The 23,687-nt window shown below is 36.7% G+C and overlaps 1 pseudogene; it reads right to left on the reverse strand.

The window, feature by feature from the left end:
- Positions 1-11,147: 11,147 nt before the first annotated feature.
- Positions 11,148-23,687, reverse strand: part of LOC145805267 (xyloglucan endotransglucosylase/hydrolase protein 4-like) — a 34,354-nt pseudogene continuing 21,814 nt past the window's right edge.

A 23,687-nucleotide genomic window follows, 5' to 3' on the forward strand; every position in this document is an offset into this window, starting at 1 on the left:
ATAGTATTATTTTTTTTAGTTATAAAAAATACATGTTTTTAATAATAGACCGTTCATTTATTATAATATATGGGTGTGTTTGTTTGGACGGACTGGATAAGGGGGATTGTAATCCACTGAACTGTTAGTCCTAGGATACATTGTCCCCGGATTATTTGGTTGGATTAGGTTCATATCCTATGTTTGTTTAGTCATGAAATTAGATATCTGGATTGGACTATTCTACGGAATTATAAATTTTATTATAATTTTTTTACTAGAACTTTTAAATAATTAAATACATAGAATATTAATAAAAATTACATAAATTTATTTTAATTTGTATGGGATTTTTACATTTTATTTTACTTTACTAAGTATAATTAATACCATGTTATTAAAATAAATAATTTAATAAATAAATTTTAATTTTAAAAAGATATTAAATAGTAGAGGGTCAAAAATGTAATTTCACCACCTAATCTCATGAGATAAGTTATCCTATGGATTGTGTCCCCCTTCCCCCCCCCCCCCAAAAAAAAAAAACGAGATAGAACAATCTCATAGATTTGGGATTCATAGTCCGGTGCAAAAATTTTCAATCAAACAACGGATTATTAGTTCAGATGAACTATTAGTCATATCTCATGCTTGAATTCTTCTAAACAAACACCAACTATGTGGTTTGATAATATGATTATTTATGACTTATCAACACAATTTTTTAAATATATCTTTCTTTTAGTTAATCATATGAGATGAATAGATCAAATCATTATAAATTTGATTGATTCAGTAAGTTAATCTCAACCAACTTAATAATAATTTTAATAAAAACCCTAATGATATTGTCAATTGAACTGAATTGATATAAAATTTAAAGTTAATAGTTAAAATTAAAAACTTAAGAATTAAAATTAACACAATAGACAAAATGTAAAAACTATTAACGTAATGAGTTTGGTTTTCCTCAAATTGATCATCTCAACTTGAGAGAACGTTTAAGCCTAGTATGCCGATTTTTGGGATCGATTTTGATGATTCAAAACGTTTACTATTTAGGACTCGTTGAGTAGAATATTCATATAAAAAATAAGACAATCAGACATCAGTAATTATATGTTTGAATCAAATTTATATTATAAAAAAATATGGTTATTTTTAAAATTATATTTGTCGTCCATTTTTTCAAAACAAATATAATTCAAACCAATAGATGCCAATGTACAATCATCTTATTTTTCGCATAAATAATATACACAATAAATCTCAAAATTGAACGGCTCAGATTACCGAAATCGATCCCAGAATGGATTTACCAAGCCCAAACACTCTCTCAAATTGTCCAACTTGAAAGAAGTCAAACCCTAATGTAATTTGTGCAAATAAATATATAGAAAAATGTGAGTTCAGACAATAAATTATTAGGTACTTCTGGAGTACCATGTGTTTATATTCTTTCATCAATCATCTATCGCCATGTCCCTTCTTGTTCCTCAATCATGCAATACAAAATTGTAACACCCCACATCTATCTATCTACATATTATATACGCAAAAAGGAGTTTTTAGTGAGGAGTCTTATGAGATTCAATATAGTTTAAATTTTAAAATAAAATTTAAAAGTTTTAATTAATTAATTTTTGTATAACTTGGTTGGTCTTTTGACCTAGCCGATTAGATTAAATTATTTTTTATTTGACTAATTTGTTGGTTGAATCAAAATATATTGATTGAATTTGTTTGATTCGAAATAAATTAAAGATTGATCTGATTAAAGATTGAACGACTGAGATTACTTGATTAGAAATAAAATTTTATTTTATAATCCCACATTAGGAAAAGAAAAAGAAAAAAGTATATTGTTTCACTTATATAAAGTGAACCTTAATATTGTAGTGTTGTGTATGCTTCAATCTAAGGCAGTTTAAATTTTAAATTCAAATAACATTTAAAAGTTTTAATTAATTAAATTTTGTATAAGTTGGTTGGTCATTTGACCTAACCGATTAGGCTGAACCCTTTTTGTTTTGACTGATTCGCTGATTTAATTTTATCAAAATGTATTAGTTAGATTTGTTTGATTCGAAATAAATTAAAGATTGACCTAATTGAAGATTAAATAACTGATATTGTTTGATTTGAAACAAACTTCTTGCCTAAACAATTGTCAGTTTTTTTTTACCACATCGGGAAAAGAAAAAAAAAGTGAGTTATTTCAGTTATATAAAGTAAACATATGCTCTTATTTAATATTATAGCATTATGCATGTTTTAGTTGAAAACAGTTCAAATTTTAAAAGAAAATTAAATTAAATTTTTTTCATTAATTAATTTTTGTGTAAGTTGGTTAGTTTTTGACTGATTTTAATGATTTTATCAATGTATATATTGTTTTATTTCTAAAAGGTATGTTTAAGTTTTATGATAAATTTAACAATGAATAAACTAAAACTAAAAATTAATAAAATGAAATTTATTTTATTTTATCATAAATATATATTTTTTAATTTATTCTATTTTTTTCATGTTTACCAATTAAATTATGACATCTATTTTTTATTGTAGACTTAAAATATACAATTAATGACATAATAACGGCAATATATATATATATATATATATATATATATATATATATATGTTTTGTAGATTGGCCATCTAAATTAGTTTCTAGTTTATCTAATTGTTTACCAATTGTTTTTAAACATTGATTTGTATAATTGTTTTGTTCAATAACTTTTTTGATTTCAGGGTCAGTGCCAGGTAATTTAAAAGGAGAGGCTGGGACTTCAGAACCTTGGTGATCAATGATTATGTTTTCTAATGAAGGATGATTTGAACTAACAGAAGTATTAGGAGAAGTTTTCCATTTATGTTTAGTGACTGTGTTAATCTTTTTATAATATTGATCCATATAATCAAAGAAAGATAATTCAAAACCATATTGAACCATGAAATCATACCATTTTCTAGTTATGCGAGATTGTTGGGCAGAATCATATTTAGCACGATAAGCATGTCTTTTAGTTCTATTTTCTTTAGATCTAAAGTCAATAAGTAATTTATCTACATCAGGGGTAAAATCTTTTTTGATTGTCATGAGTTGAGGATTGACCGGTGGTATAAATTCTTCGAAATCGGTTTGGGTTGGAGAAGTATTTGAAGCTATTTCTTCTTCTGGAAAATGTGTGGTAGTAGTATAAACAGGTTTACTTATTTGAGAAGTTGTAGAATTATCAATCCCTTTTAGTTTATTTTGGGAAGTTTGGTTGGTTGGACCAAGATGTATTTGACTATTTTTGCGAAATAAAGGAGTATTAAATATTTCATCATCAGTTGTAATTTCTGTAGGGACACTAGAGGTACTATGTCGAGAAGATTGACTTCGATTAAATTTAATTCCAACAGAACCATCATTAAACTGTTGAATATTTTGAATATCTTGGATAGAGGATTGTTGTTGATTATGTTTGTAATTTTCATTAACAGTAATCCATTGTTCAGGTAAATCTATATTTTGCCATTCAATCATTTGGGGAATATTAATATTGGATTCGCCACTACTACTACTTTGGATTAATAAAGTTTTATCTTTGGGGCTTTTATGTAAAGCATGAACATTTAAATTGGTTTGCATACATTTATAATGAACACGATAAATTAAAGCAATATTATGAGCTTTTTCTAACATTTCAGTGTACGAACCATGTAATTGAATATTTAATGTTAAAGCTTTAAGTATATGTGGATCACGTAAACTGAGTATAAAATCAGGAAAACAGTTGAAATGTATGGGTCCTTTATGAAGACCAGTTTCCATCATACCCATTAAACTATCATTGTAATTAAGAAAACGAGCATCGCGTAAACATAATAAAACAGAGGTATTTTTACCAACTATAGTTAATGGATTGACACCAACTTGAATTAAACCAATATGCATAAAGTTATAACTGTTAGGTTTTATTTCTTGGCAAACCCGTTTGACAAAACTCCTTTGAGTTGTAATTTTATTCACATTTTTATTTCAGTGAGACTTTGAGTGTTTAGATGCGAATCCAACCCGAATCAAGCCTTTCAGAGAAGTTTGTGTTGATAAAGCTTTCAAGATTGCCACTTCGCTGATTATGACGGGGATCGAGCTGCCCGGTCAGCTCGCGGGGGTCCAGGGGGCAGCGCCCCTTGGCGGGTCCAGGGCAGCGCCACGGCGGGGTCGAGGGGCAGCGCCCCCGAAGCAAAATGCAAAAATGCATTCAAAGTTGCCTGTTCGATCATGTTATATTTTTCCAGTTTTGGCTTGTCCGCTCGAGCGGGGAAACGGGCGCTCGAGCGGGGTTTGCGAGCTCACAGTATCTCTGCAATGCCTGAAAAAATACTGGTGGGTGTGATTTTACACTCGAGCGGATTCTCCTACGCTCGAGCGCATCTCAATTTGTTCGCACGCAGTTTTTGGTCAGTCCACTCGAGCGGGCTGTGTTGAGCTCGAGCGGACCGCGCGATTCCAGATTTCCAGATTTGATTAAAGAGTTGGTTTTCTTCTGAATCTAGGATTACTTTTGGTTCTCTATAAATACTTGGTTTTCTCCTAAAACTAAGTGATTGATGGGACTTCTCCAGATCTTATTTTTGGATCTTAAGGTTTATATCTGGAGAGATTTTGCTAGTTTTCTTTGATGTTTTTATTGAGTTTTCAACTCATGATTTAAAGAGAGTACATCAAAGGTTTATTTGTTATACACAAAAGAGAGAGTTGTTCTTCAGTTGTGGATTCTGAAGAGTTCGAGCCTGAAGCTTTGGTGGAATCCGGAGTGGCTCGTCAGAAAGACAATTCCGTGGTGAAGATGGGGTTGGAAGAGGCACATAGAGGTTTCAATTAGGCGTTGTGGATTCGCTAGGTAATTGAGAGTATACCTGTGTAATTCCTTTAAATCTTCTTAGTGGATTGTTCTTGTGGCCTGTTGCCCGTGGTTTTTTGATCACAGTTGGAGGTGTCCAATTGTGGTTTTTCCACGTTAAAATCGTTGTGTCTCTTTGTCTTGATTGTTTGATTGGGATTGTTTTATTCTGCTTAAATTTGATACATAATCACAAATCAACATCTAGGGGATTTCTAGATTTTTCAATAGCCATTATCTAAATGTCGTTTGATTAACTTTGAATCAAATAATTGACAGTTTTGTAGTGGTTTTTCTAAAGCATAAACTTGTTCAATAGTTTTAACATGGAGAGTGACTTTGAAAACATTTTGTAAAAAAGTTGTTTTATAAATTTCTTTAATTGGCAGTTTAGGTATATTCCATCCAGCATTAAATTTATCATTTTGTATTTCAACATCTTCTTCATTAATTACTAATCCTTGATTAGGTATTGAGGGCAAAGTTGTTGACCTAGAACTTACTGATGAGTTACTTCTAAATAATCGACTCATTGTTGTGTTTAATTAATCAGTTTTACAGATATCTTAATACATACCCTATTCTTGTCAGTTTTACCTCATACCTAGTATACATACATACCCTATTCGGAAGACCCCTAAGTCCAACACGGCCTAATTCTAAGGACTTACTCAGGACAGGGATGAAAGTGGGTGACTTAAACTAGGTGGATATAACAGACTGATCTTGTGGGTGATTAAGATGAACTGAAAACAAGATTAATCAAATAAACAATAGAGAAGATTGACCAGAAGTAGCAAAGCAGTTAGAAACAGGATACAACATCACTTGGCTCTGATACCAAAAGGCGGAAGACGGAAGACGAACATAAATAATGAAGATGATGAATTATGAAATCAAAACAGAACTGGAATGCACATATTCAAAATATAAACATTTAATTAAAACATTTAATTTTAACACATTTAATTAAATCATAACATTCAAAATAACTTACAATTACAATTGTAGCAACTGCAAGGATCTTAACTCGGTGCAAAGGGAGAATTTTAAGAGCACTCAACACACTCTGATTTTCTTACAACAATGAAGAGGAAGAAAAATTGAGGACTGCCTGAATGCTTACAATTGATTACAATATATAGAAATAAAAGCAGAACAGTGAGCATGTGACTTCTGAAAGCAGCTGGCAGATCATGAAGTAAAGGAGATGCTGTCGGATGCTTTCGGTGGGGTGATTGCACAGCTGAACAGCCTTTAGCAAAAGTTGATTGGGTGAATAGTGACGATGAACAGTAACTTTTACTATTCATTACTTTCGGTGAAATATGTAAATAAAGGAATCATTATAAATATAAATTAGCAGCTTTTCTCAGAAGAGTATTGATTGAAGCTAATTTGTATTTATAGGGAATCCTATGTTGATTAGGCAAATGAATCCTGAGCATCGTGAAACTCGGGTCCTGAGCATTGATTAGTTGATTCTTCAGAAGAGTGTGCACTGTCTGAACCTTCTTCTGAATGGGCTGAACTGGAAGCAGATTGGGCTTCAGCTTGATCTGTAATTTGGCGGGCTAACTGGAGCATTTCGTCTCTGGATAACTTGGGTTTGACCTTTGATTTAGCTGTGGGCTGAGTCGGAGGAGGAATGGGCTTAGCCTTAGCTTTGATTTGTGATTTGGGCCGTGAATGGTCTTTGGGCTGGGCCGGAGCTGTAGGAGCTTTGGACTTGGCCTTGGATTTTGATTGTGTCAACTGGGATACTTTGGATTTGGGTTCGGAACCACTAGATGAGGGGCTTCCAAGATTGATTGGAGGAAGACTAGGCTGACTTCCTTGACTGATTGCAGCAGTTGGGATCTGCTGGGCTTTAACCATTGCAGGGGTTGGAGCATATTGGTCAGATGGGAATTCTTCTTGAACAATTTCAAATATACGGGGCAAATTGAATTTAGCCTACCATTTGACTGAATGATGTCGGATGATTATGTTACCATCAATCCCATAATGCCATTTGAATATCCAAGGGATTTTATACTTGGCTATAAAAATTAACAATAATGGGAATGATCTCTGATGAGCAGTAAATGGGTAAACAGTAGCAAAATAGTTGATTAGTTCAAGCAGATTATCAGGGAGGATCTCTGAAATGGCACCATAGTGAGTCCACCATCTCAGAAACCAGGAAGGTAATTCAGACTTGAATTTCTGATCAAATGAAATGAACCAAGAGTGACTAAAAGTCTCATTCTAGTACAAGAAAATCTTGAACCAAGCATCAATGTAATGTTGGTAATTATACTGGATAGAATGGCCAGGTAAATCACGAAGCTGGTAGGGAGGACCCCATTCCGCTAAGGAAACAATGCTGTGAATGTAAATGGAATGGTACAGAATCTTGTAAGCATAGGTGCGATCTTGGATTGGCTTAATCAAAATTGATTAATGATGGAGCAGAATATCTTTGTAGTAGGAAAGTGTTTTCTCTGGATGTGAAAGGGTGAAATGGCATCCAGGACCAAAATAGGATTTAGCAATGTCATTAATGAGTTGGCTCTTTGGGTGACTAGGTTCTTTATAGAATAAGTTAGTAATATGTGATTTGGTGTAATCAGTTTTGGATGACCGGACTGGGTTAGCTGGGAATGGAGTGACTGAAACTGATTGACTAGGAGCAAAAGGATCAGAAGCCAATGCAGAAGAGTAATCAGGGCGATAAAGGTTACCCAAAACTTATTAAACCCTTAGATCAACCTTTACTGAATCTTCCTAGTCATCGCTCCAAACGGACTAGCCTGGTTACTAATGATCAATCAACTATCAAAGCTATTGAACACTTATTCACTAAATTAACTCCCAATGATACTTCTACCTCCAAAGATAAAGGTATTACTGTTTTAAATCAACAACCTATTACTAATACTGTTTTTGATCAAACTGAAACCGAAACTACTGATAATGAAATTGATCAATTAGCCCAACAATTTCAACCTTCTAATCTTAATAAAATTCATTATCCCAAAGTTAATCCTCAAACTACCAAAAACTGGTATTCACGACCTACTCCACCTGATCTCCAGTTTGAAGAAACTAATTTTAATAATCAATTTTCTGTTTCTGCTAAAAAATTATATGAATGGAATATTGATGGTCTTAGTGAAGATCAGATCCTTCAAAAATTAAATCACTTATCTATGGTAGCCAATAGTTATCTCAGTAATTATCCCCAATATTCCAAACCTGAAATTGTTTCCTTAATTACCTCCGGGTTTACTGGTATGCTCAAATCTTGGTGGGAAAAATACCTTACTGAAGAACAACGTGACTCCATTATATATGCCAATCAAACTGATGAAAATGGTCTACCTATTTTTGATGAAACTCTAGGATGTTGTCATCCTGATGGCATTAACCAATTAATCTATACTATAGTCCGCCATTTTATTGGTACTCCTACAAATATATATTCCCGTATACATGATCAACTCAGTAATCTTAACTGTCCAACCCTAAGTGATTTTAGATGGTATAAAGATGTCTTTACCTCTCGAGTTATGTTACGTGACGACTGTACTAAATCATTCTGGAAAGAGAAATTTATTAATGGATTACCTATCTTATTTTCTCACAAAATTAGAGATGTTCTTAGTCAACCTACTGGTGTTATTGAATATGATAATTTAACATATGGTGATATCATTAGCACTATTCAAAAATAAGGACTAAAAATGTGTATTGATCTCAAACTTACTCAAAAAGTGAATAAAGATAAACATAAAGCCAAATATGAATTAGGCAATTTTTGTGAACAATATGGTTTACCTCCTGTTGCACCCTCTCGTAGGAAATCACATAAATACCCCAAATATAAACATAAATCATCATATAAATATTCTAATAAATATAAAAAGAATTATCCACCTTTCAAATCCAATGATAAATTCTATACCAACCCTAAAAAGAAACATTATAAATCTAAATCACATCCAAAATCTAAATCTACCAAGGATATTACTTGTTATAACTGTGGTCAAAAGGGTCATTACTCAAATAAATGTAAAGAAAAACAAAAATTAAAAGATAAAGTTAACCAACTTCAAATCGATGATAATTCCAAAAATCAATTATATGAAATCTTTCAACTAAATCAATCTATTAGTAGTTCCTCTTCTTCTGATCATCCTGATACTTCATCCGATTACCAATCACCCAGTGATGATTCTGATAACAATATTAACATAGGATGTAATGATGTTTGTTGTAAACCAGTTAAACAAATTACTGTCCTTACTAAAAATACTCAAGAAGAATCTGCTCTTATTGACCTTATTAGTAAATTAGACGATCCCAAGTTAAAACAAAAATATACTGATAAATTAAAATCCTTATTAATCCATTCTGATAACAAACCAAAATTTGATAAACCTATAATCAGTTTGACCTAGACTTTAGAACGCTTTAAAAATAAACAAAAAGAAATTACATTACAAGATTTACAACATGAAATCAATCAGATTAAACAAACAATCAAAGCATTACAACAAAAAGATATCAAATTAGAAGATGAAATTATTACTTTAAAACTTAATAAAAGTTTAGATAATTTCCAAACTAATGATCAAGAATCCCCAAATGACTCCGAACATTATTCTGATCCTACTAATCCTGATAATTTGTTATTCGACAACCGATCACACCACTCTCAATCCAACAATCCTGAAGAAAAACGGTTAAGTTTAATTAATAAGCTTTACATTCAAAAATGGTATTCCAAAATTAAAATAATTATAAATGATTTTGAATTAGAATTAATTGCTTTAATTGATACTGGTGCTGATTTAAATTGTATACAAGAAGGATTACTCCCTACTAAATATTATGAAAAATGTCAAGAGAAATTAACTTCTGCTAATGGTAATCGAATGCATATCAAATATAAATTACCCAAAGTTCATGTTTGCCAAGATAATGTATGTTTTAAAACCTCTTTTGTTTTAGTTACCAATATGACTGATAAAATTATTTTAGGATCCCCATTTATATATTTATTATATCCATTTACCACATCTAGTACCGGTATCACTACACATGTTTTAGGCCAACCTGTTACATTTCAATTTTTATCTCCTCCTGAACTATTACACTTAAATCAACTAAAAGACTGTTCTATTTCCCATCAAATCAATCGTCTAACTAGGCATTTACATTTTCTTAAAGAAGAAATTAATCATAAACGCATCGACCAACAATTAACTAATCCAGTTCTTATTTCTCAAATCACTGATTTCAAATTAAAACTTGAATCGACTGTTTGTTCTACTTTGCCTACTGCATTTTGGCATCGGAAAAAACATGTAGTCACTTTACCCTATATTAAAAATTTTGATGAACGACATATTCCTACTAAATCTCGACCAATTCAAATGAATCATGAATTACTTGAACTATGTAAAAAGAAAATTAATGACTTATTACACAACCGAATCATTCCTCCAAGTAAATCACCATGGTCTTGCTCTGCTTTTTATGTTAATAAAAATGCTGAATTAGAACGCAGTGTCCCTCGTTTGGTTATCAATTATAAACCTTTAAATGATGTTCTAGAATGGATTAGGTATCCTATTCCTAATAAAAAAGATTTAATTAAACGACTCAGTCAAGCTGTTATTTTCAGTAAATTCGATTTAAAAAGTGGTCAAATTCATCCGAAAGATAGATATAAAACTGCATTTAATACACCCTTTGGCCAATATGAATGGAATGTCATGCCCTTTGGTTTAAAAAATGCTCCTAGTGAATTTCAACATATAATGAATGACATCTTCAACCCATTTAGTCATTTTTCCATCGTTTACATTGACGACATATATATTCTAATAAAACAATTAAAATTTAATTCATTCTAAATTATTTTTCTATACTTTTTAAATAAATTTTATATTATTATTTGATTTTAAAATTATTTTTAATTATTTATTTAATCTGTGCATCACACAAGTTCATATGCTAGTTCTTTACAAAGCATCTATATAATAAGGCAAGAGACTTTTTGAAAATGTCTTAAAATGTATGAGAGATACATTTTGAATCAAGGGCTGAGATGAGTTGTTTTTAACCATTGAGGGCTGGGATGTTTTGTAATATTTTCAATTCCCGCCCAAAACAATCCCCTCTCTCTCTCCTGTGTTCCATCCACTCCAAACATTATTTGCACACTTCTCTCTCTCTCTCTCTCTCTCTTCAACTTCTCAGGTCTCAAACTCTCTGTCCTCAGAGATCTCTCTATTCCTCTCCCTCCTCTCCACCGTCGAGTCGTCTCCACCGTCATGCCGCTTCCGATCTCCTCTCTAACTTCTCAGGTCTCAAACTCTCTGTCCTCAGAGATCTCTCTCTTCCTCTCCCTCCTCTCCACTCCCGCTCCGCTTCCACCATCGCGTCGTCTCTACCATCGCGTCGCCTCCGATCTCCACCGACAACAACTACAGCACATGAGTTGCAGTGAGAAGAACAGAGGAGGAGAAGATGGGGAATATGAGAAACCAGTCCTACGAAATTTGGTTGAGGATGACCCAAAGTTGGTTTCACAGAATGGATCAATCACTGCCCCACAGTTAACAATTGATGAGAGTTTGTTGGTTGACCCAAAGTTACTGTTTATCGGATTAAAAATCGGTGAGGGAGCTCATGGGAAAGTTTATGAAGGAAGGTGAAATTTATTTATAATGTTGTGATTTGTGTTCAAGCTTTAACCTTTCTAGTTGCTAAATTATTGCTTTATAAACAGTTTTACTATGTTTTGATTAAAGATTTTCTTTTGACATGTCTCAATTTTATTATTATATCTTTTGTACGATGTTTGAAAAAAATTGTTGTGTTCATACAAATATTGTTAAATTGCGGATGTAACTAAAAAAGTGCAGAAGTTAATGTTGGTAACCACTGGATTCCGTGACCAACTATAATCGTCTTTACGACCATGTGAGCAAACTTTATTGTATCCTTGCTGGGACAAAGTTATACAAAAGGTCAAAAGTTGATTGTTTCAAGATATTGTAGTTTGTGAAGTTATTAGAACTGTCGTCATTTATGAAATTATTTGAACTAGGTTCTAATTCTAATCATTTTAGATTGGGCTTCTTGATATTTGTAGTGCGCTTGGTTTAAAATTATATTTAAGCTTGCAAATCTCAAATCGATTAACAGAAAGAGTTGTACAATCATGATATTTCTATGTCTATCTCTGTATTTATTTATTTGTGAGTTCCTCTCATTTGTGGTCATATGAACTTATGAAGGTTAAGTTGCATTTGTTGCATGCTAATTCTTATTTGGGCATAATCTGATCTCCACCGTCACGTCGCCTTCGATCTCAACCCACTACGGCACCTCCGTCCTCCATCGCAGAGAAACTGTAAATCATCTATACCCATCTCTGATTTTTATATTTTTTGAATAAGGGAGAACAATTTTTTTTTTCTTCTTCTTCTTCCATTAATTTATTATTAGGTTGGATGCTCTGTATTACTTTGGACAAATATTTGAACAAAATTGTTCAAATATTGGATGCTCTGTATTACTTTAGACAAATATTGGGTTTGCTCACTCTGTATTATTCACTAAAATTGGCTTCTATTATTATTTTAATAGTTGGGTTTTGATTGTTGTGAAATAGGATGATGAGTGACTATAAGGTGGAGAAGTTCTCTGTGGATTTTCATGGACCCAAAGACAGTAAATCATCTATACCCATCTCTGATTTTATTTATTTATTTTTGACTAAGGGAGAATGGTTCTTTTTTTATTTTTAATTTTACATTTTGTTTGAATGGCTGAGATTTTTTTATTTTATATTTTTTGAATACGGGAGAATGGTTTTTTTTTTTTTAATTTATTTGCATTGGCTTTACATGGATTATTCTTAGCTATATCACTTGGTTGCGTCATGACTTTCAAAGTTGATAAAAAAAATATTTTTTCTTTGGTTTCCATGTCAGAGAATTTCCTATTCAATTGGAGAACCCTCATGTTATATTAGCAAATCAGATATGGGCTGGAGTTGTACCAGCTGGTCCATCTAGTTACTCTTTCAACTCTTCATATCGGAGTCGTGATTCCATAGAATACAAGCTAGAGCTTGGTAATGCTATTGGTACGTAATTAGGTACTGATAATGATGGTTTTAGGTGTTGGGTATCACAAGTACTATCAGTGGGTCAATGATTTGCATACCATGCACAATGATAGTTACAGGGGGTGATAAATTCTTTGACCCCCCTTGGTTTAGCCAGAATGTGAGCTTTTTTAGATCTGATCATGTTTTCCTAATAGAGGGAAATTTGGGCTTTTCAGTGCACTTGATAAAGATGTCATTAACATTCTTAGCTAGGAAAATTGCAAATGAACCTTTGATTAAATTAGTCTTCTATTTGATATCAGTAGCCTCATTGCCATAATAACTACTTCATAAATTATTTGTTCCTTAAATTTGATGTTGCAGTTAATTTTGCATTATTAAATAAATTATTTTGTATAAGCATTATTTGACAATTTTTCATTTTCCATTTTCCATTATTTTGTAGTCAATTTTCCATTTTTATAAGCATTATTTGAATTTTCCTGTTTAAGACATTTTATATTTGAATTTTACATTTTATATTTTCCCTTATTATATAAATTCAAAAACCCTCTTCACTTACTTGACAATATGTTAAACACATTTATTTTATTTTATTTTACTGTTTTTGTTGAATTTTCTTTCTTTTGGGTCAAAAAATAAGTTTTTGTTAAAGTTTTCATTGCCTAAGTTGCAATACATTTGCATAAGTTTTTTCCTGAATGACCTTATCTTATTTTTTCTTTCTTTCTTTTTGGGTCCATGATTTTATTATTGGTATTTATTGCAGAGGTGCAATTTTTTAATGGACCTATTTTGAATGAAGTAACTTTCCATACATTTTGGTAATTTTTTTTATTATAGAGCCAATGCAAATAATGCTTATTTTGAATTTTGTCTGGGAACATTTTGTTTTGCTCTGAAGTCTATTGTGTAGTGTTCTACTTTGCTTAATTTGATGGAAGGGTTATGATGGTGAGATAGTGGCAAATGGTTGTGTTCAAGAAATACTGTATGAAGTTCTGACACAGTTGATTCTTATGCTATGAATGAGAAGAACATACAAATGAAGCATATTTTTGTATGCATATTTTTGTACATGGTGCAGCTCAATTCTACAATATTTCGTGTATTTAGAACTAGAAAGACAGGCCCGAATAGTCATCCTGAAAAATGTATTAGGTCCGAGAGAAGGTTGAGAATTAGAAGAAGTAGAAAGTGATTAAGCATAATATTATATTGTGAATTCAATAGTTTTAAACTGCACTTATCGTCAGATGATTTTCTATGAGAGCTGTCATAGGGGCATCCGTCAATGGCAAAGCCCCGAAAGTGACTTATAAACGGTGCATGAGCCCAAATGATTTTAGTTTTTCCACCATTCGTGGCCCAACTATCTCCGTCCCATATAGTTGCCATTAGTTGCATTGGTTGTGTTGGAAAGCCAACTCCATCGCGTCTGTTGTTCTTGAAAACTCGAATGGGATATTCATCACAAAATAACTGTTAGGGGGAAAGGCGATTAACAAAATAAGTTAGAACTCTAACAGATTGTGATTTAAGGAGTGTGATATCATTTTCAATTTTGATGTTTTTGTGTTTTCAAACCATATATGGATCCTCTGCTCTCTACTCCCTTTTCCTTTTAAAAAGACATTCGTCTGGACTCTGATGGGCTTCCCTTTTCTGTTGCCTAAGAACTCAAAATCCAATTCACTATCTTCTGATTTCAACTACCAAAAGAAAGAAAAAAAATGATTTACATTATGTTATCAGTGACACCTTTTTAGCAGGAGTTTCTTGCACTGTAAATGAGAACTTACATAAAAGGCTATTACGACTCCTCCGAAGTCATTGGCTGGTAGCTTAATTCTAGATCCTGATTGGTGAACAAACATCATTGTCACAAAGAATAAATCTTGGCTCTATATATTATAGCTTGGTTAACAGCTGTAACGCCCTCAAAATAATAACAATAAACCCATCAGATAAGACATGCATTTACATTTAGACTAACCGCATTCCTTTCATTCATTAGAATTCCAAGACATAAGTATTACATGTTAACCTCATAACAAAATGCCCTACGGGCTTACAGCTTTCCAAGTTAACACTTGGTTACAACAAAGAGTTCTAACTCGTTTACACATTAAGCCCTTGGCTTGAAATTACATGTAATACATCAAAAGTAAAACGACAAAACTATGCCCGCCACAAGCCTCCCAGCTATGTCCTTGGAGGTGGCATGCTTCCTATACCTGAAAATGATATTCCCATATAGGGTGAGCCACAGCCCAGTAGAAATACACTAAACCAACCATGGACAATGACTAAAACATTAGCAATTGACAGTTGGTCAACACAGATACCATCACATAAATTACATATTTATGTCCACGACTTACAAGTCCCAATTACTTTTCATTTTCCCTTTTTCAACAGATAAGCATGCTAGCTCTATCATCATTTCCACAGATATGTATAAAAAATATATCTCACATTCAGATAAGCATAAAAGCTATATCCACATTCTCAACAGATATGTATATCAACAATATCCACAGATAAGCATACAAGCTATATCCACATTCTACAACAGATATGTATATCAACAATATCCACAGATAAGCATACAAGCTGTATCCACACTTCACAAAGATAAGCATATGAGCTCTATCTTCACTTCTCTAGACAAGCATATGAGCTCTGTCTACGGAGTTCATCCCCTATCTCCTCCCAACACCTAACCGGTTTAGAGGTACATCCCCTATCTTCCCCTAAACCGCGGAGTACATCCCCTATCTCCTCCTCTACACATAACGTATACAAACACATTGGTTCTATATACATTCACACAATACACATAATTAATGTATTCCATCAACCGTCAAGTTCCATGACACATTCCATTGATTAGTTTCCGTTTACCTAATCATCATGCATTGTCTACAACAATCTCGACTATCCTCCACCGATAGCCCAAAGCAGTTATTTCTAAAACAGAAAGTAAATGCACAAATGGATATTCAATCACCATTTCATTTCTTCATTTCTCACCAATTAATTATCCCAATTAATTAAACAATGTAATTAGGCCATTTTCCATAATTACTATTTCAACCCTTAGGTCCCATTTTCATCAACGATTCAACAATCATTCCATTTTTCTATGCCAAACATGCATCTAGGTTTATTATGAATGAAACCCCAACTTTTGTATAATTTCACAAAAGCCCCAAACTTTCACAAAATTACCAAACCAAGCCCAACATCTCAAAATACCAAAATTTAAAGACAAAACCCATAGAGAGGAGTAGGTTATCCCTACCTCAAATTCGGAGTCCCAAAGGAGAAGACGACAAAACCCAACGTGCTCCAAAACCTGAGATTTTCAGATTAAAATGAAGCCCTCGACGATCAACAACTTTTTTGTAAAGGCCAAAGGTGAGTAAATCACTCCTACTAGATCAAAACCTAGAGAGAAGGTAGAGTCTAGAGTGAGAGGCTCAACAATGGTGATTTTGGAAAAGTAAGAGAGAGAAGAGAAAGTGAAAAAGTGATTTGAAAAGTCACAATTTCGGGACTTTAACCCAGGTCTCCGCTCGAGCGTAAAACACCCCGCTCGAGCGGCCACTCACAGACTTCCGCTCGAGCGGCCAACCTCCCGTTCGAGCGCAGAATGCACTCGCTCAGCACTTTTGCAGAACCAGGCCTCCGCTCGAGCTCCCAACCCTACGCTCGAGCTCACAACACTGCACAACAAGATACTGGATGGATGTAATCTACGCTCGAGCGCCAACACCTCCGCTCGAGCGTACAGGCCAAAAATCTGGGCAACTAGTTTTGGTTTCTAAACTCAACCAACCTGTAACAAACCCGCTCAACACATCCTATAACTCAAATACAAAGTAAGAAAGGATGTAAACAAGATAATAAGCAACTACCAACATCCACGGACACATGTCCGGATCACTATACAACAAGGGTAAACCCGGGATCGCTATAACCTCCCCCCCTTAAAGAATTTCGTCCCCGAAATTAAACACAAGTTTTCAAAAACAAGTTCTCCTCCATTTCAAACAATGTTACATTTTAACATTCAACAATTCGACCCATTACCGGTCATTCCATCCCTTAAACAAGAGACATATCACAATATGTAAACAACATATGTACTTTCAACATGCATCAACATTATGCACTATCCTTCCAATTTCAACAATATATTCAACAGATATAATGTTACATTCAACTTCCATATGAGGCAAGTTCCAAAACATACTACCAATAGTCAAAACATTCTCAATGTTTCACAACTTAAGACATATATAAAAGCTCTTAAGTTCAACAAAATGTAAAATTCAAATACAAGATTACATATCAATAAACAAGTCCGGATATTTCTCTCGGATTTCCAACTCACGTTCCCAAGTGGCTTCCTCCACTCCGTGATGTTTCCACAAGACTTTCACCAAAGGAATGGTCTTACCACGCAGGACCTGATCCCGCCTATCCAAGACCCGAACCGGTCTCTCCTCATACGAGGCATCCTCATCTACCTCTAAATCAGTCCAATCCAACACATGTGATGGATCTGGCTCATACTTCTGAAGCATACTCACATGAAACACGTCATGCACTCCGGACAACTGCGGCGGTAAGGCTAACCGATAAGCAACCTCGCCTATCTTCTCAAGGATCTCAAAAGGACCAATAAACCGAGGGGATAACTTCCCACTCTTCCCAAACCTCATCAGACCTCGCCTAGGTGATATCTTCAGAAAGACATGATCACCTACCTCAAACGCCAAAGGCCTCCTCCTACGGTCGGCATAACTCTTTTGTCGACTCTGGGCTGTAACAAGCCTCTTACGGATAAGCTCAACTTTCTCCGTCGTCTCCCTAACCAACTCCGGACCCAACAAAGGTGCATCACCCACCTCGGCCCAACAAACTGGAGACCTACACGGTCGGCCATACAAGGCCTCAAACGGTGCCATACCGATGCTAGACTGAAAACTATTGTTGTAGGCAAACTCTACCAATGGCAAGTGCCTTTCCCACGTCCCGCTGAAGTCCAGGACACAACCCCGAAGCATATCCTCGAGGATCTGAATAGTACGCTCGGACTGCCCGTCAGTCTGAGGATGGTAAGCCGTACTAAAGGTCAACTTAGTGCCCAACGCACTCTGCAAACTCTGCCACAACCTAGCAGTAAAACGAGGATCTCTATCTGAGACGATCGTCACTGGGACCCCGTGCAATCTCACTATGTCCCGAATATACAAATCGGCAAGATGATCTACCGAATCTCTCACGCGCATAGGAATAAAGTGCGCCGACTTAGTCAACCGGTCTACAACCACCCAAATAGCATCACTACCCCGCTGAGTCCTCGGAAGACCTACAACGAAGTCCATAGTGACATGCTCCCACTTCCACTCGGCAATAGGCAAGGGTTGCAACAAACCCGCTGGCCTCTGATGCTCGGCCTTCACTTGCTGGCAAGTAAGGCACTTTGATACGAAAACAGCCACATCTCTTTTCATACCCCGCCACCAAAACTGGCGACCCAAATCCTGATACATCTTAGTACCTCCCGGATGCACCGCAAGGCGCGAATGGTGAAACTCTCGGAGTACTTCCTCTCGGCAAGACTCCGGTACAAACAAACGGTCTCGGTATCTCACACTCAGGTCGGGATACACCGTCAAACCCTTCTCAACTTTCCCACTAGAGATCTTCTCTCGGAGGGATTCTACCTCAAGGTCACCTCTCTGTGCCTCTAACACTCTAATCACAAGTGTAGGCTGCGCAACAACAGAAAACAAGGCCGCAGCCTCGACAGATTCGTCCAGTAGCAAATCAAACTCGCCAAGTGCTCCCAACATCTCCCATTCCCGGATGGCTATACAAGCTACATCACTAATGGTTTTCCTACTAAGGGCATCGGCCACAACATTGGCCTTTCCCGGATGATAATGCAACTCAAAATCATAATCCTCGATGAACTCCATCCATCTCCTCTGCCTCAGATTCAAGTCTCTCTGTGTAAACAGATACTTCAAACTCTTGTGATCCGAGAATACCTCGAACCTCTCACCATAAAGGTAGTGCCTCCAGATTTTCAAGGCAAAGATCACAGCTGCTAACTCTAGGTCGTGTGTGGGGTAATTCTTCTCGTGTATTTTCAACTGACGTGAGCCATAAGCTACCACTTTCCCCTCCTGCATCAACACACAACCCAAACCCTCTCGTGAGGCATCACAATAAACCGCATAACCCAACCCTCTCTCCGGAATAATCAACACCGGAGCGGTGGTCAATCTAACTTTCAGCTCTTGAAACGACTTTTCACAAGTCTCACTCCACACAAACTTGACTCCCTTCCGAGTCAGTCTAGTCAACGGTGACGCTAACCTGGAGAAATCTTTCACAAACCGACGGTAATACCCAGCTAATCCCAGAAAACTGCGGATCTCAAACACACTCTTAGGCTGTGCCCAATCTTGCACTGCCTCAACCTTGGACGTATCAACAGACACCCCTTCCCCGGATACCACGTGGCCTAAGAATTTGACTTCCCCCAGCCAGAACTCACACTTCCCAAACTTGGCATACAGCCTATGGGCTCTAAGTAACTCAAGCACCACTCTCAAGTGTGTCTCGTGCTCCTCCTCAGAAGACGAATAGATAAGGATATCGTCCACGAAAACAACCACAAATCGGTCTAAGAACTCCCGGAAGATCCGGTTCATCAAGTCCATAAAGACTGCCGGTGCATTGGTAAGTCCGAATGGCATCACCAAAAACTCATAATGGCCATACCGCGTACGGAATGCCGTCTTAGGAATATCTTCCTCCCTGACCCTCAACTGATGGTAACCCGATCTCAAGTCTATCTTAGAGAAACAACGGGAACCTTTCAACTGGTCAAACAAATCATCTATACGGGGCATAGGATACTTCTTCTTAACCGTAGCCCGATTCAACTTCCGGTAGTCTATACACAATCTCAAGGCACCATCTTTCTTTTTAACAAAGAGGGCCGGTGCTCCCCACGGTGAAACACTAGGGCGAACAAAACCCTTATCGAGCAACTCCTGGAGCTGAACTTTCAACTCAACCAACTCTGCTGGAGCAAAACGGTAAGGTGCCATAGAAATCGGCGCCGTACCAGGCACTAAATCAATAGAGAACTCTATCTCTCGGTGAGGTGGCAAACTAACAAGATCTTCGGGAAAGACATCCGAATACTCACAAACCACCCTCGGTAATACAACCTGGGTCTCACCACTCTCACCACTCTCAAAGCTGGCAAGTAGACTACTAAGCTCACTTCGCCCTCGCGAATCATACCCCGGTGGCAAAACACTACCAACCCGGTCTCCCAAGAAATGGAACCACTCCCCGCTCAAGGTACACAATGTAACCCTCTGGCGGTAGCAATCAATAACAGCCCGGTATGACGATAACCAGTCCATACCCAAAATAACATCAAAACCCTTCATGGGCATGACAACAAACGGAAAAGGAAGCCTATAGTCGGCGACCTCTATATCACATCCTCTAACACCCTGTTTCAGAATCAACTCACCACCCAAAGGCGATACCACACAAATAGGAGATGCTAACTGTGCTAACTCCAATTCCAAAACAGATGCAAATGCAGCAGATACAAAAGAATGAGATGCACCCGTGTCTATCAACACATTAGCAACTGAGTTGCAAAACAGAAAAGTACCTCTCACTACTGATGGGGCCGGTACTAAATCCTGCGCGGTAACAGCATACACGCGCCCCGTAGGCCCCTGGTCTACCTGCTCACCTCTCGGAGCAAAAGACTGCTGCACAGACTGGGATGACGAAGCTCCCGGATTGGCCCTCGAGGCCTGCACAGACTGAGCTGGCTGAAAACCCTGCGTCTGCCTAGAACCAGACGCTTCCGAAGTGGCACTCAACTGTGGGCAAAACCTCTTCATGTGCCCAGGTTGTCCACACTGACAACAAGTCAAGAGCTGCCCCCTGCCCAAACTCTGACTCTGCGGTCTAGCTGAAGATGAAGCAGCTTTTTGACCCCCACCCTTCTGCGGGCAAACAGATACCTTGTGACCCAGCTGGCCACACTTGTAACAAGTGAATTCCCCCTGACCACCTCTCCCTGAGCCTACACTCGGCACTGGGAAGGTCGATCTAGCCACACCACCCTGCGACTGCTGAGGGTTAGAACCCCTCTGCCTCCTGCCATCACTCTGACTATCTTGGCTCCTCTTGGAGCCTCTCTGCCCCTCATCCTCCTCCTGCATCATGAGCTCCATATGAGCTGCAGCATCTACCAGGTGTCTATACTCTCGGATATAAGACCCACCAACTCTCAACTTGAGGCCCCGCCTCAACTTCCGCTCAAACTCATAGCAACGGCGTTCCTCAGACGCCACCAGTTCAGGTGCAAACCTAGACAGACTGGTAAAAGTAGCCTCAAACTCGGCCACTGACAAGCCCTGCTGATTAAGCCGGCTAAACTGATCCCTCAGCTTCTCCCTAGCTGCTGCTGATAAAAACCTCTCCTGAAAAGCATTCACAAATGCCTCCCAAGTACCACCAACACGAGCCTTCTCGTACTTCCACCATTGACCCGCATCTCCCTTCAGTTGGAAGGATGCCAAGGTCACTTTCAGTGCTCCGTCCTCGATGCCAAGCATCTCAAACGTCTTCGTTGTCTGTTCGAGCCATTCATCTGCCTTAAGCGGCTCTTTAGGATCCCCGATAAACTCGTCCGGATTACACCGGAAGAACTCCCTCTTCAAGAAAGAAGGCCCTGCCTCAGCTACCTGATTCCCAGCTCTAAGAATACCCAAAGCTCCTGTTATCTCTCTGGCCAAGGCACCCATAGCCTGTTGACCTACTGGCTCGGCCACATTGGCCTGCCCAACTCCCTCCTGCACTGCCGGAATCTCACCCTGTAACGGTACTTCCTGCCTCGCAGGTCTACCACGCCTAGCACCTCTTCCTCGTCCTGACATCCTAATAAAGGCAACACAGAACGTTAGCACATTCATAAATGTGCCGAAACTAAACACTCACGTCCTAGTGCATGGACAACTGTAATTCACTCCACATAAGCACATAAACACATAAGCACTTACGAACTTCATTTCCGGATAATGATAGTCCCGAGACGTTACTAGAGTTCCGGTTAGAAATAGCATTGATCAAGTGCTTTTCCAACAAGACTCCCAGAAACTCAAGGATCCAATCAATATCCTAGAAATTAAATCCCATACCCACATAGTCACATAAGCATGTTATCAAATAAACACATAGCATATGGTACTACATCTACGCCTCTATCAAGCGAGACAAACCCTTTGTGATCCTAATCACTTCCCACGTACCCAAAGTATTCGAACCCGGTACGCTCTGATACCAAGTTGTAACGCCCTCAAAATAATAACAATAAACCCATCAGATAAGACATGCATTTACATTTAGACTAACCGCATTCCTTTCATTCATTAGAATTCCAAGACATAAGTATTACATGTTAACCTCATAACAAAATGCCCTACGGGCTTACAGCTTTCCAAGTTAACACTTGGTTACAACAAAGAGTTCTAACTCGTTTACACATTAAGCCCTTGGCTTGAAATTACATGTAATACATCAAAAGTAAAACGACAAAACTATGCCCGCCACAAGCCTCCCAGCTATGTCCTTGGAGGTGGCATGCTTCCTGTACCTGAAAATGATATTCCCATATAGGGTGAGCCACAGCCCAGTAGAAATACACTAAACCAACCATGGACAATGACTAAAACATTAGCAATTGACAGTTGGTCAACACAGATACCATCACATAAATTACATATTTATGTCCACGACTTACAAGTCCCAATTACTTTTCATTTTCCCTTTTTCAACAGATAAGCATGCTAGCTCTATCATCATTTCCACAGATATGTATAAAAAATATATCTCACATTCAGATAAGCATAAAAGCTATATCCACATTCTCAACAGATATGTATATCAACAATATCCACAGATAAGCATACAAGCTATATCCACATTCTACAACAGATATGTATATCAACAATATCCACAGATAAGCATACAAGTTGTATCCACACTTCACAAAGATAAGCATATGAGCTCTATCTTCACTTCTCTAGACAAGCATATGAGCTCTGTCTACGGAGTTCATCCCCTATCTCCTCCCAACACCTAACCGGTTTAGAGGTACATCCCCTATCTTCCCCTAAACCGCGGAGTACATCCCCTATCTCCTCCTCTACACATAACGTATACAAACACATTGGTTCTATATACATTCACACAATACACATAATTAATGTATTCCATCAACCGTCAAGTTCCATGACACATTCCATTGATTAGTTTCCGTTTACCTAATCATCATGCATTGTCTACAACAATCTCGACTATCCTCCACCGATAGCCCAAAGCAGTTATTTCTAAAACAGAAAATAAATGCACAAATGGATATTCAATCACCATTTCATTTCTTCATTTCTCACCAATTAATTATCCCAATTAATTAAACAATGTAATTAGGCCATTTTCCATAATTACTATTTCAACCCTTAGGTCCCATTTTCATCAACGATTCAACAATCATTCCATTTTTCTATGCCAAACATGCATCTAGGTTTATTATGAATGAAACCCCAACTTTT

This window comes from Camellia sinensis, chromosome 13, assembly GCF_055761805.1.
Source record: "Camellia sinensis isolate YWXY chromosome 13, ASM5576180v1, whole genome shotgun sequence".
NCBI lineage: Eukaryota > Viridiplantae > Streptophyta > Magnoliopsida > Ericales > Theaceae > Camellia > Camellia sinensis.